General features: G+C 45.1%; 1 pseudogene; it reads left to right on the top strand.

Moving 5' to 3' along the window:
* Positions 1-5,725: 5,725 nt before the first annotated feature.
* LOC136646409 (5S ribosomal RNA) lies at positions 5,726-5,848 on the top strand (annotated as a pseudogene).
* The last annotated feature ends 4,304 nt before the right edge of the window (positions 5,849-10,152 follow it).

The following is a 10,152-nucleotide window of genomic DNA, read 5'->3' as shown; positions in this document are numbered from 1 at the left end:
GTGTTGGATATCATTTCTGATATCCAACAGCTTCAGCTCCTTCAGAATCCCATTGCAAGTTTCCTCTTCTTTGGTATGTCACATAAAAGTGTTTTGGTATCTATGTGTGAGTGTATATAGAATAAAGGACCCAATTGCACAGATTCTGAATGAGAGAAAGTATTTAAAGAGCCAACCCTCTAAATCACGAGTTTGTGGGAAATATGCTCAAATTAGTGCTGGAATAGAACAGAAAAACTAAACTGACCCTAACAGTGCAATCCTAGACATGTCTACTCAGAATTAAGTCCCATTGTGTTTTAAAATTTAAAAAGTACACCTAATATAAATATACATATATTGTGACACAAATATCTGGGAAGCAAAAAGAATGGACACAAATGTTCAATACCAGGACACATTTGACTAAAACACAGTTGTCCGGGAAGCAATGGTTTTGTCACTGTAAGAACCATATAGGAGTGACATGCAATGTCTGATTGTAAATCTAAGATCCTACCATGTCTGATGTAGGAGATCTGTGATCATGTGTCCTAATTCTTTTTCTATACTTTAAACCAGGTACTGGGAGCTTTGAATACGATCAGAAGAGAGGTTCTGGGAGAAGAGAGAAGGTTTAACCAGAACCAGCCCATCCATGAAATGAATGATGCTGTTCACCTTGGCAGTGGGTTGGGGGAGCAAATATATGCTTGTTACTTCCTCCTCTTGGTTGCCACAGACAGAGCTGGCCTCCTCACCCTCCATGAGGGCTCTTGAGTTGCTCCCTGCATGCTCTGCATTTCCTACATGTTTTGATCCTTGCAGCGCCATGACATGGTCTCCTCACCAGATGTAGTGCAGGTACTGTGCAGGTGCTAGGTGTTGCAAATGAGCTGTACAGTGCATTTGTGGTACCGTGAGAGTAAGAAACCCTGCACCATCCTGCCAGTGCTGAATTCAGCACAATGGCTGCTGGTGATGGTAAGTATAGGACCATGCTGGGTACAGCATGGGCCGTGTGGCCCCACTGAGCCACCACTGCTTAGGATTGGGCTACCAGTCATGGTGAGGATGTGTAAAGAGAACGGTGTGTGCTACCCTGGACATCTTCAAAAAAGGTGGGATGTAAATAAAACCTTGGTACCCTACTTGTGGGGTACCATTCATTCTTGTTTGTGAATTGGTGCAGTCCTGTTTTTGAACTCATTCACTATGAGCCACATAAACTGATGTGCACTCATCACATTGCCTGGAAATGAATGAATGGATGGATGGCCTGGGCATTAATATTTCTAATTCCTTGGGCTTGCTGTTCCATTATCATTTTAAACCAAGGAAATGGATAGATGACTACTTGGTGTCAGTTTGAAAAACTAAAGGTTAATTGCATTTCTTGTTCATTATATACATTTCTGAACACCTACCTTTATGTTTAAAGTAATCTAATCTATGATGTAAGAATCTGCCCATTTCTTGACTAGGTCAGTTGAGGAAAACTTATCAAGCTATAATAATTCCAGCCAAGAGTCTGAGCTGCATGCTGTGCATATCTGGTAGGATTCCAGCTGGGCTCCAGGTAAAGCCAGCCATTAATTGTAGGCAGTTGTGGGACAAGGACTGCATGAAAATTAGTGCAATCAAGGTGAACAGCTGAGGCCTCAAAAACACAAACTCAAATGGAGTATGTGAAAAACAATTCAGAATGAAACATTCATGGAAGGCTATGATTACTTCTGGCATCAATCCAATTATTTACATCAGCAGTCATTGAAGTGCAGTGCAGTCCAGGTCCAAGGAGGCACAGCCATGTAAATACTCTCTCTCTCTCTCTCTCTCTCTCTCTCTCTCTGTCCCACATCCAGAAATAAAAAAAAAACTCACCTTCCCTCATTGCTAGGAAGAGCTCAGTGACACACCCCGTGAGGCACCCCGTCTTCACCACTCGGAAAAGTAGGAATAGCTAACCCTGTCCACTGAGCAGGTGTTGCGGGATATTTCTGGTAGACCAGAAGTGATTATGAGGAGCTCCAGAAGGATCTCTCCAGACTGGCAGAATGGGCAGCAAAATGGCAGATGCGCTTCAATGTCAGTAAGTGTAAAGTCATGCACATTGGGGCAAAAAATCAAAACTTTAGATATAAGCTGATGGGTTCTGAGCTGTCTGTGACAGATCAGGAGAGAGATCTTGGGGTGGTGGTGGACAGCTCAATGAAAGTGTTGACCCAATGTGCAGCGGCAGTAAAGAAGGCCAATTCTATGCTTGGGATCATTAGAAAAGGTATTGAGAACAAAATGGCTAATATTATAATGCCGCTGTACAAATTGATGGTAAGGCCACACCTGGAGTATTGTGTCCAGTTCTGGTTGTTGCATCTCAAAAAAGACATAGTGGAAATGGAAAAGGTGCAAAAGAGAGCAACTAAGATGATTACGGGGCTGGGGCACCTTCCTTATGAGGAAACGCTACGGCGTTTGGGCCACTTCAGCCTAGAAAAGAGGCGCCTGAGGGGGGACATGACTGAGACATACAAAATTATGCAGGGGATGGACAGAGTGGATAGGGAGATGCTCTTTACACTCTCACATAACACCAGAACCAGGGGACATCCACTAAAATTGAGTGTTGGGAGAGTTAGAACAGACAAGAGAAAATATTTCTTTACTCAGCGTGTGGTTGGTCTGTGGAACTCCATACCGCAGGATGTGGTGATGGCGTCTGGCTTGGACGCCTTTAAAAGGGGATTGGACAAGTTTCTGGAGGAAAAATCCATTATGGGGTACAAGCCATGATGTGTATGCGCAACCTCCTGATTTTAGAAATGGGTTATGTCAGAAGGCCAGATGCAGGGGAGGGCACCAGGATGAGGTCTCTTGTTATCTGGTGTACTCCCTGGGGCATTTGGTGGGCCGCTGTGAGATACAGGAAGCTGGACTAGATGGGCCTATGGCCTGATCCAGTGGGGCTGTTCTTATGTTCTTATTTATCTCACTACAGATGGTAGAACTATGTGCTATAAGGCATGGGGTATCCATCCCATGTAAAGCTAATGAAGGGGGCCATTTGCAGCAGAGAATTGGCAAGGGAGAGGGAGTTGCTTCATCCTACCCTACCCTGTTTTACAAGATGCTAATCCTTTCCTGCAAGCTCTCACTCTCACTCACTGCTTCCTGCCTCCAAACCCCCAGCCAGTTGCAAGTTCAGAAATAAGCCCACTAAGGGACAATGCTGTAGAGGGGTTGATTGCAAGGGAGAATTGGTTATTAAGCATTTCCTCTTCCTAGCAATCCTGCTATACAAATCCCCCCCCCCATTACCATTAAACTGACAATACAGATTTGGGAAACATTTCCCATGCTAATGCAAAGTTCCACTCTGAGCAACTGCAAGAAAGTCCTCACAATCAGGGTTGAGGGAGAAAGGCTTCCAAGCTGGAGGGGTGATGCTTCCAGTCATCTATGGCTCTGACCTTTCCTTTCCTAAAAATCAAGCACGGATGAGATCAAAGTAAACAAAAGACTGCATTGCTCTTCTTGAAGTGCACCAATTCACATTGTTGAAGCATTTTGACACAGAATTCCAGGACGGCAAAAGCATCACGCACAAGTAATCGCACATTTGTGATGCAATCTGATTCTTTGTAAGAAATACTTCTCAGTACACACTCTGGCCAATTGCTGTGGGCATGAGACTCATCTGATTAATATGCTTCTGATTTAAAGAGCTGTAAACACTGTCGGAACTCATGATTCCCTTCCTCCCATCTGAGCCTGTCTATGTAAACAAAGCACTGCAGGGTGGGGATGACATCGTTTTTGATGTGTCCCTGGGGGTTTGGTACAAGAGGGGTATGATGACCCTGCACATTCATGCGCCGTTCTTTCAAGTTGATTCCTTCTGGAATTCTACCCCTCCCCCTCCGATTCAGGGCATGTGGCACGTAGACATGAGCATCCTTGCACACACACACATTTTTACAAAGCTGTACTTGTATAAACTTTATCAGGAAGTCATCTGGTCAAAGTTTCCGAACTGCTGCATTTAACTGTTCACTGATCACCATCTGGACAGCACTGTCTACTTGGTTATGCTAATAGATGTGGCAACCTTGTTCTCAAGGCCTGTCGTCTCTTCGTTGTCTTTATTGCTTATAGAAAAATACCGTTGATTTATAAGCTACTGAGAAGCTCTTGCTGTATGGATGCAAAGGTTGACACAAACTCTGAATATATACCTTTGGTTGAAGTGCAATATTAAAGCATAGACCAGTTTTATAGAATTTAATAGGTGCTTATTAAAATTGTGTCCTGTGCTTTCACCAAACAAATCAGGGTTGCATTTTAACTTCATAACAATCCTCTGAGGTGGGTACTGGGAGTATGTGATTTACCTGAGGCTAACTAGTGGGTTTTATAACCAATCAGGGACTTGAAAGAGGAATACTCACTGCTCAAGTCACTGTACTCTCTTTCTTGTGCAGCCAGGGCCTCCGAGAGGAATTTTATCAGGGGGTACAGTTTTCCTGTACCCCCTGATAAAATTGGTTTCTTTTGGGCCCCTTCCCAAAGGGGAAGGGGGGCGGTAGGAGCAGTCAGAACAGGAGACAAAATAAGGCGGGGGGGTGCTGACAGCCAGAACAGTCTTTGGAGCCGAGGTTTACCAGGCTTCTTGATGCAGAGCCCAGGTCTACCCAACCATGTGGCACTGGCAACTAGATAAAGTAATATGGAAACACAGTTTCTCTAAAATCTTTGAAATATAGAAAACCATTCAGAAAAATAACATCGTTGTAGTTAGACTCACACTAGAATGGACAGTGTCCTGTGTGCACCAAAATAAACTTCTGCAGCAGCTGTAGCCCCACAGCTGTGTCCCTGAGCTCCTTTACACTCTTTCATGGTTATCAGATCCACAAGCCAGAGCCACTGTAACAGGCCAGTTTCCTCCCAGATGTGACACAGTGTTAAGGAGGGTCATGGATGCATTCCCAGGCCCAGTGTACATGGCTTGCTGCAGCAGTTGCCACTGCATGCTTGCAGTTGTGCTCCCTATATCATGCACAAGCAGCACGTTCAGGTGAGATAGGAAAATATCAAATCCCAGGAACTTTCTGGGGCCCCCTCCTTTGACTCCTGGGCCCCCTTTCTGACCCTGGGCCTGGGTACAAATTACCCCCTTTACCCCCCTCTCCTAGGCCCTGTGTGCAGCCACTGTCAGGTGTGGCTCTGGTTTCAATGGATTTCCTGAACACATTAGGGCTACAATCCTACATACACTTACTTGGGAGTAAGTCCCTTTGAAATAAATGGGACTTACTTCTGAGGAGACATGCATGGGATTGCTTTGTAGGAGCCCTATACTGGGAGTCTGGAACCCAAAAGGATACAGTCACATGTTTGGCTTCTCACATGTTTGGCCCTCCATGAATTTTTGCATGCTTCCACTTGTAGCTATAAATAAGACCGGTCTTTGGAACAGTTTTGCAGGCACTGGCAGTTGACCGCAGAGATGCAGCACCAGTGATATCAGCCATCCACTCAACTGACACTAGCCAGAATGAAACATTAAATGGTAGACCTGTTACTGTCTTTGTTTTTACTCTCATGCAGCGGAGGTGGGGGAACTCTGACAGGAGCAGTGGTAATAGGGGAAAAGGTGTAGGACATTATTTTTCTTGTAGATACCTGGACATTTTGCCCCTGGGTTAACCTGCTTCATGAAATTAAACAGAATGATTCTATGAGAGCTAATAGCAGCAACTGTCACCTTGTAGATGCCTGATCTCATCTGAACTCGGAAGCTAAGCAGGGTCAGGCCTTGTTAGTACTTGGATGGGAGACCGCCTGGGAATACTGGGTGCTGTAGGCTTATACCATAGTCTTTCGAGACTGAAGGTTGCCAACCAACCAATCACAGGTCTCCTGCATAACATGTAGTCTGGCCATCAAATCTCATTGCAACAGCTTTGAGTTCTGACCTTACAGTTTTCATGCATGGGAATGATGGGGCAAAAGCCAGAGGGAGTGGCTGGGAGTGGGAGAGCAGACAGAAATATTCTCTGAATTTGGGTTTAGAAAAACCTTTCTGTTCAACCAGAAAAACCTTTGGGAAGGTAATGCCTGTTATGATATTTAGTATCTGAACTCATAACAGGCAAATGAACCAAGAAGGAAGTTCTTGGAGCTCTTCATTGTTTATCTTTGTCGCTTCCTAGTATGACTGCATCTTTGGCAAGATGTGTCTACCTGTTCACCTCACTCATTGAGTCACACACTCAAATGGGCACCCCAAATAAGGTTGCTGTTGTTTTGTTTGGAGCAAAAACCAAGATAAAGATGTTTTCTAAACATTCTTCCTGCCAGAAGCCTTTCTCCCACATTTCAGATGTGTGGGGAGGTTACTGAAGTTTCTTGGGGTGGAACTACACATTAGCACAACAAACATGCCTTTTCCAGGTAAAGTGGGGGCAGAGGAACATTTTAAGGCAGAATTGCTGGGAGGAGGGCTTCCTGTTCCCTGCTCCCACTCACCAGGGCTCCCTTGTAACTCAAGGGCATTTTTACTTGAATCAACCAAAACCTAAATCAGTGGTTCCCAAACTGTGAGCCGTGGCTCCCCAGGGAGCCATGGAAATCAATTAGAGGAGCCATGGAATCCTCACAAAAAATCCACCACCCAGCTGGCCTAAATAATGTAAAGGACAATAATGACGCAATTGCCTTACGTATTCCTGAAAGTCACTCTCTCCTCAGTGGCAGTAACCGGACATCTGCCAATGATTCTCGTAAGAATCTGAAGCACTCAACCAGGGATTGAGCAGTTGGGAATGTAGAGAGTTTATCCTTTGCGAACAGGTGCAGAAAGGGTGTGCGAAAGAAGGGCCTGATATCCAGCTCAAGTTACAGGCCAAACATTGACACGTTGCATCCATTTAAATGGGGGTGGCTTGTTTTCTGGCATTTGGGCTATTCTGGATTTACTGTACAAGTCACAGCAAAGACCCATGAACAGAATGTGTGTTTCATAACTAGGAACCCAGGGGTTAAATTTGTGTTCTGTCTTGGGATTGCCTGGGTGTCTTCAGCTCAGTGGCCAGAGCCACACTACTTAGTATGTACAGTGGCATTAGAAGGAGCCGCCTCTCAGACGCACCGAGAGGATGAATGAGATAAGGAGAACTGCAAAGACCTTAGCATATTAAAAATATCATAAAATGGCAAGCGAGGGTTGCGCCATACATTCTAATTGCTGCGGGAAGCACTGGTGTTTGTGTTACACTTGTAGTCTCTTGATGCAAACATGCAATGTATTGATACCATGCACACAACTACACATATCATGCTTCTACAAATGTCTGGAAAACCTGATTGGACCATAGTTCTCATACAAGGAGGGGCATGTTGGAAAATGTATGTATGGTATCCATGCATTATGTGCTCACTGTAGGAGACAGCAGTGCCTCTAGTAGCAACCATAATATATGGATTGTTCCAGGTCCAGCCCAAGCTGAACTAGTGCTTGGAAGTGGCACCCTAATTTTCAGTCCCTCTTCTTTATGTGTAAATGGGTCAGTGTGTACATGCCCTGCACTTCCCCATTGCTGTCAGTGCCTCTATGACCTCTGCTGCCTTCTGCACCCACTGCTTCTTCAAAACAAGTAGAGTGGGAGGAGCTTGAGTGGAAGTCTTCTGCTCTCTGGAGCCTCCTGCCCAGTCTGTTTTGAAGAGGTGCTGGAGGAGGAGTTTATGGGGTAGTACAAGGCGCTGCCACAATCCTGTTGCTACTCCATGAAGGAGAAGAGGCTCACAGCAGCCCCCTACCATCTCCCCTAGTCCCACCTCCTTGATCTTCAGCAGTGACATGGAGGAGGAGGGGGAGGTAAATCATGGCTGCCATCACTTCCTTATCCTCTCCTTGCTGACTCCAAGCAAGGATTGGAATGGTGATAGGGTGAAGTGACCAAGCATGCAAGCGCAAGGTATGGGTTGTCTTTCCCCCGCCCCAGTTTGCTCTTCCCATTGCTCGGCATGGCTACTTCACCTGGCCTCGTGGGTAGGCCATCCTTGAGCTGCCCTGAATCACTGCAGGCTTATATCTGTGAAGCTTAAAGTTTGGGCACAATCTTCCACACAGAACTGTTTTTCATTTCCCATTTCACAAGCAAAGCTCAATAATTGCCTGACTTGGGGCCACTTCAAATTGGCAGGTTGAGAATGTGAGTTGAAAAGAAACCCCCACTAACTGACCGAGATGCACCTCTTAAGTGATGGTTTTTTAATATTTAGCAGGGGAAGAGTAACTGTCCTATTTCATCCCCAGTGTAGTATCTTCCCCAGGGGCTGTTTGCTGGTGTCTCTTTTCAAATCTTTTCAGAGTGTGAACTCTTTGGGTACAGAGAACCATTTACTTATTTATTTTGCTGCATAAGCCACTTTGTAAACTTTTTGTGTGTCTCAGTGGTTTATACATTATTATGCTGCTAACAGCATTGGGTTGTTAAGCAATCACTGAATACAGTCAATGCATGAAAAAAGTGCAAGCTCTGAGGCACAAGCCTTTGTCCATGTTTACTCAGAAGTTAATCCCATTATATTCATTGGGGCTTACTTTCAGATATCTAGGATTGCTCCCTTGGAGTCACATGATGGTCTGACTACATGCTGACCTCTGCATGGATCCACTCAGCTTTGATTGCCAACATACCAGGTGATAATGATATACCAACGATGAATCCAAAACAAAACAAGAAAAAGTTCAGGTATAATCTGTGGCCTTTGTCTCCACTCTCCTTATTTCCATGAGGCCATTAAAGATAGACATGCCTCTACTATATCAGTATGGCTGTGGCAGCTTTGTGTGATCCTATGGGGAGCAAAGTAAGAGGGGGGTGGAGAAAGAACCTTTTTATATGGACAGCTGCAGGAAGAGGGGAAGGGGAAGGTTACATGTCCAGCATTCCAGTAGATGCAGAGATCTTTCTTGGAAATCCTTTTCAGTTTCACTCCTCCAGACAGTTGTTCAGGCAGTGCAAACACTGAAAGGAACCTTGTGATTCTCGCTGATGCCTACTGAAATTCAGGAGATTCAACCACAACTGCCAACTTCTCTTCATCAAATGGTATAGATAGTATTCCTGGTTTGCTACCTCATCTGTAGTCTTAAGAATCAACAAGTTCAGGTAATACTGCACTTTCTTGCCTGAATGAGCTGCACAGCTTAATTGCTGGGTGCCTTAATTGCTGGCCTGTTGACTTTTCACAGAGTTTTGAACTGAGGGAGTTGCCTTCGGGCACAATTCAAACCTGCGCTGTGGACATACCATATCTTTGTGCAGAATTATTATGTTACTATATACCCCATATTTTTTAACTATTCAGTCTGTCTGGTTGCCTATCTCGCTTTAATTTCCTTCCTGCTATAACTAGGTTCATTCTCTTCTCCCTGGCCTCTTCTTTCCTCAGTTCCCTGTCTCGTCTTGGCCTTAGTTCGTTATCTTGAACTATTTCCCTCACAGTTTCCTGCTTTGAAATGCGCAGAAAGCAAGGCTCTCAGGACAGTGAGTGAAGGAGCAAGAGGGGAAGCAGAGGAGTAAGGTGAGGTGACTAGCCAGGGTAGGGCAAGACTCTCTGCCACTACTTCGCCCATCCTCATGGGTGCACTGGCCCTGAGCGTGTTGTGATGATTTTTAGGAAAACGTACATCACTTCTATCCCAGAAGCTGCACTATTTGCCAAGCAGTTCTAATTGCTGATGGCCAAATCCTGATTATACAGGTATTTTCAGAAATCATTAATTGATCTTGTCTGATCTTGGAAGCTAAGCAGGGTCAGGCCTGGTTAGTACTTGGATGGGAGACCGCCTGGGAATACCGGGTGCTGTAGGCTTATACCATAGTCTTTCGAGACTGAAGGTTGCCAACCATATCCCACTTTCCTTCCATCATAGAGCTGAAGATGGGGCACACAAGGCAATCACCCATCCAGGCACTGCTTGACTCCAGCAAGGTTCCTCGATCATGTCACCTCAGATCACGTCCTTCAAGACCTTCTCTATTTTAAATAGGCTTAAGCTGCGGTGCTGTTGCTAACCAGAATGGCTCCAATGGTGAGGGGGCAGGGCCATTTACACAGTAGGTTGAAGCACCTGTGATAATTAGTGTGCTTCCCCCCCCC

The sequence above is a fragment of the Tiliqua scincoides genome, chromosome 3 (assembly GCF_035046505.1).
Source record: "Tiliqua scincoides isolate rTilSci1 chromosome 3, rTilSci1.hap2, whole genome shotgun sequence".
NCBI classification, from domain to species: Eukaryota; Metazoa; Chordata; class Lepidosauria; order Squamata; family Scincidae; genus Tiliqua; species Tiliqua scincoides.
This window is presented reverse-complemented; position numbering and strand designations above follow the sequence as displayed.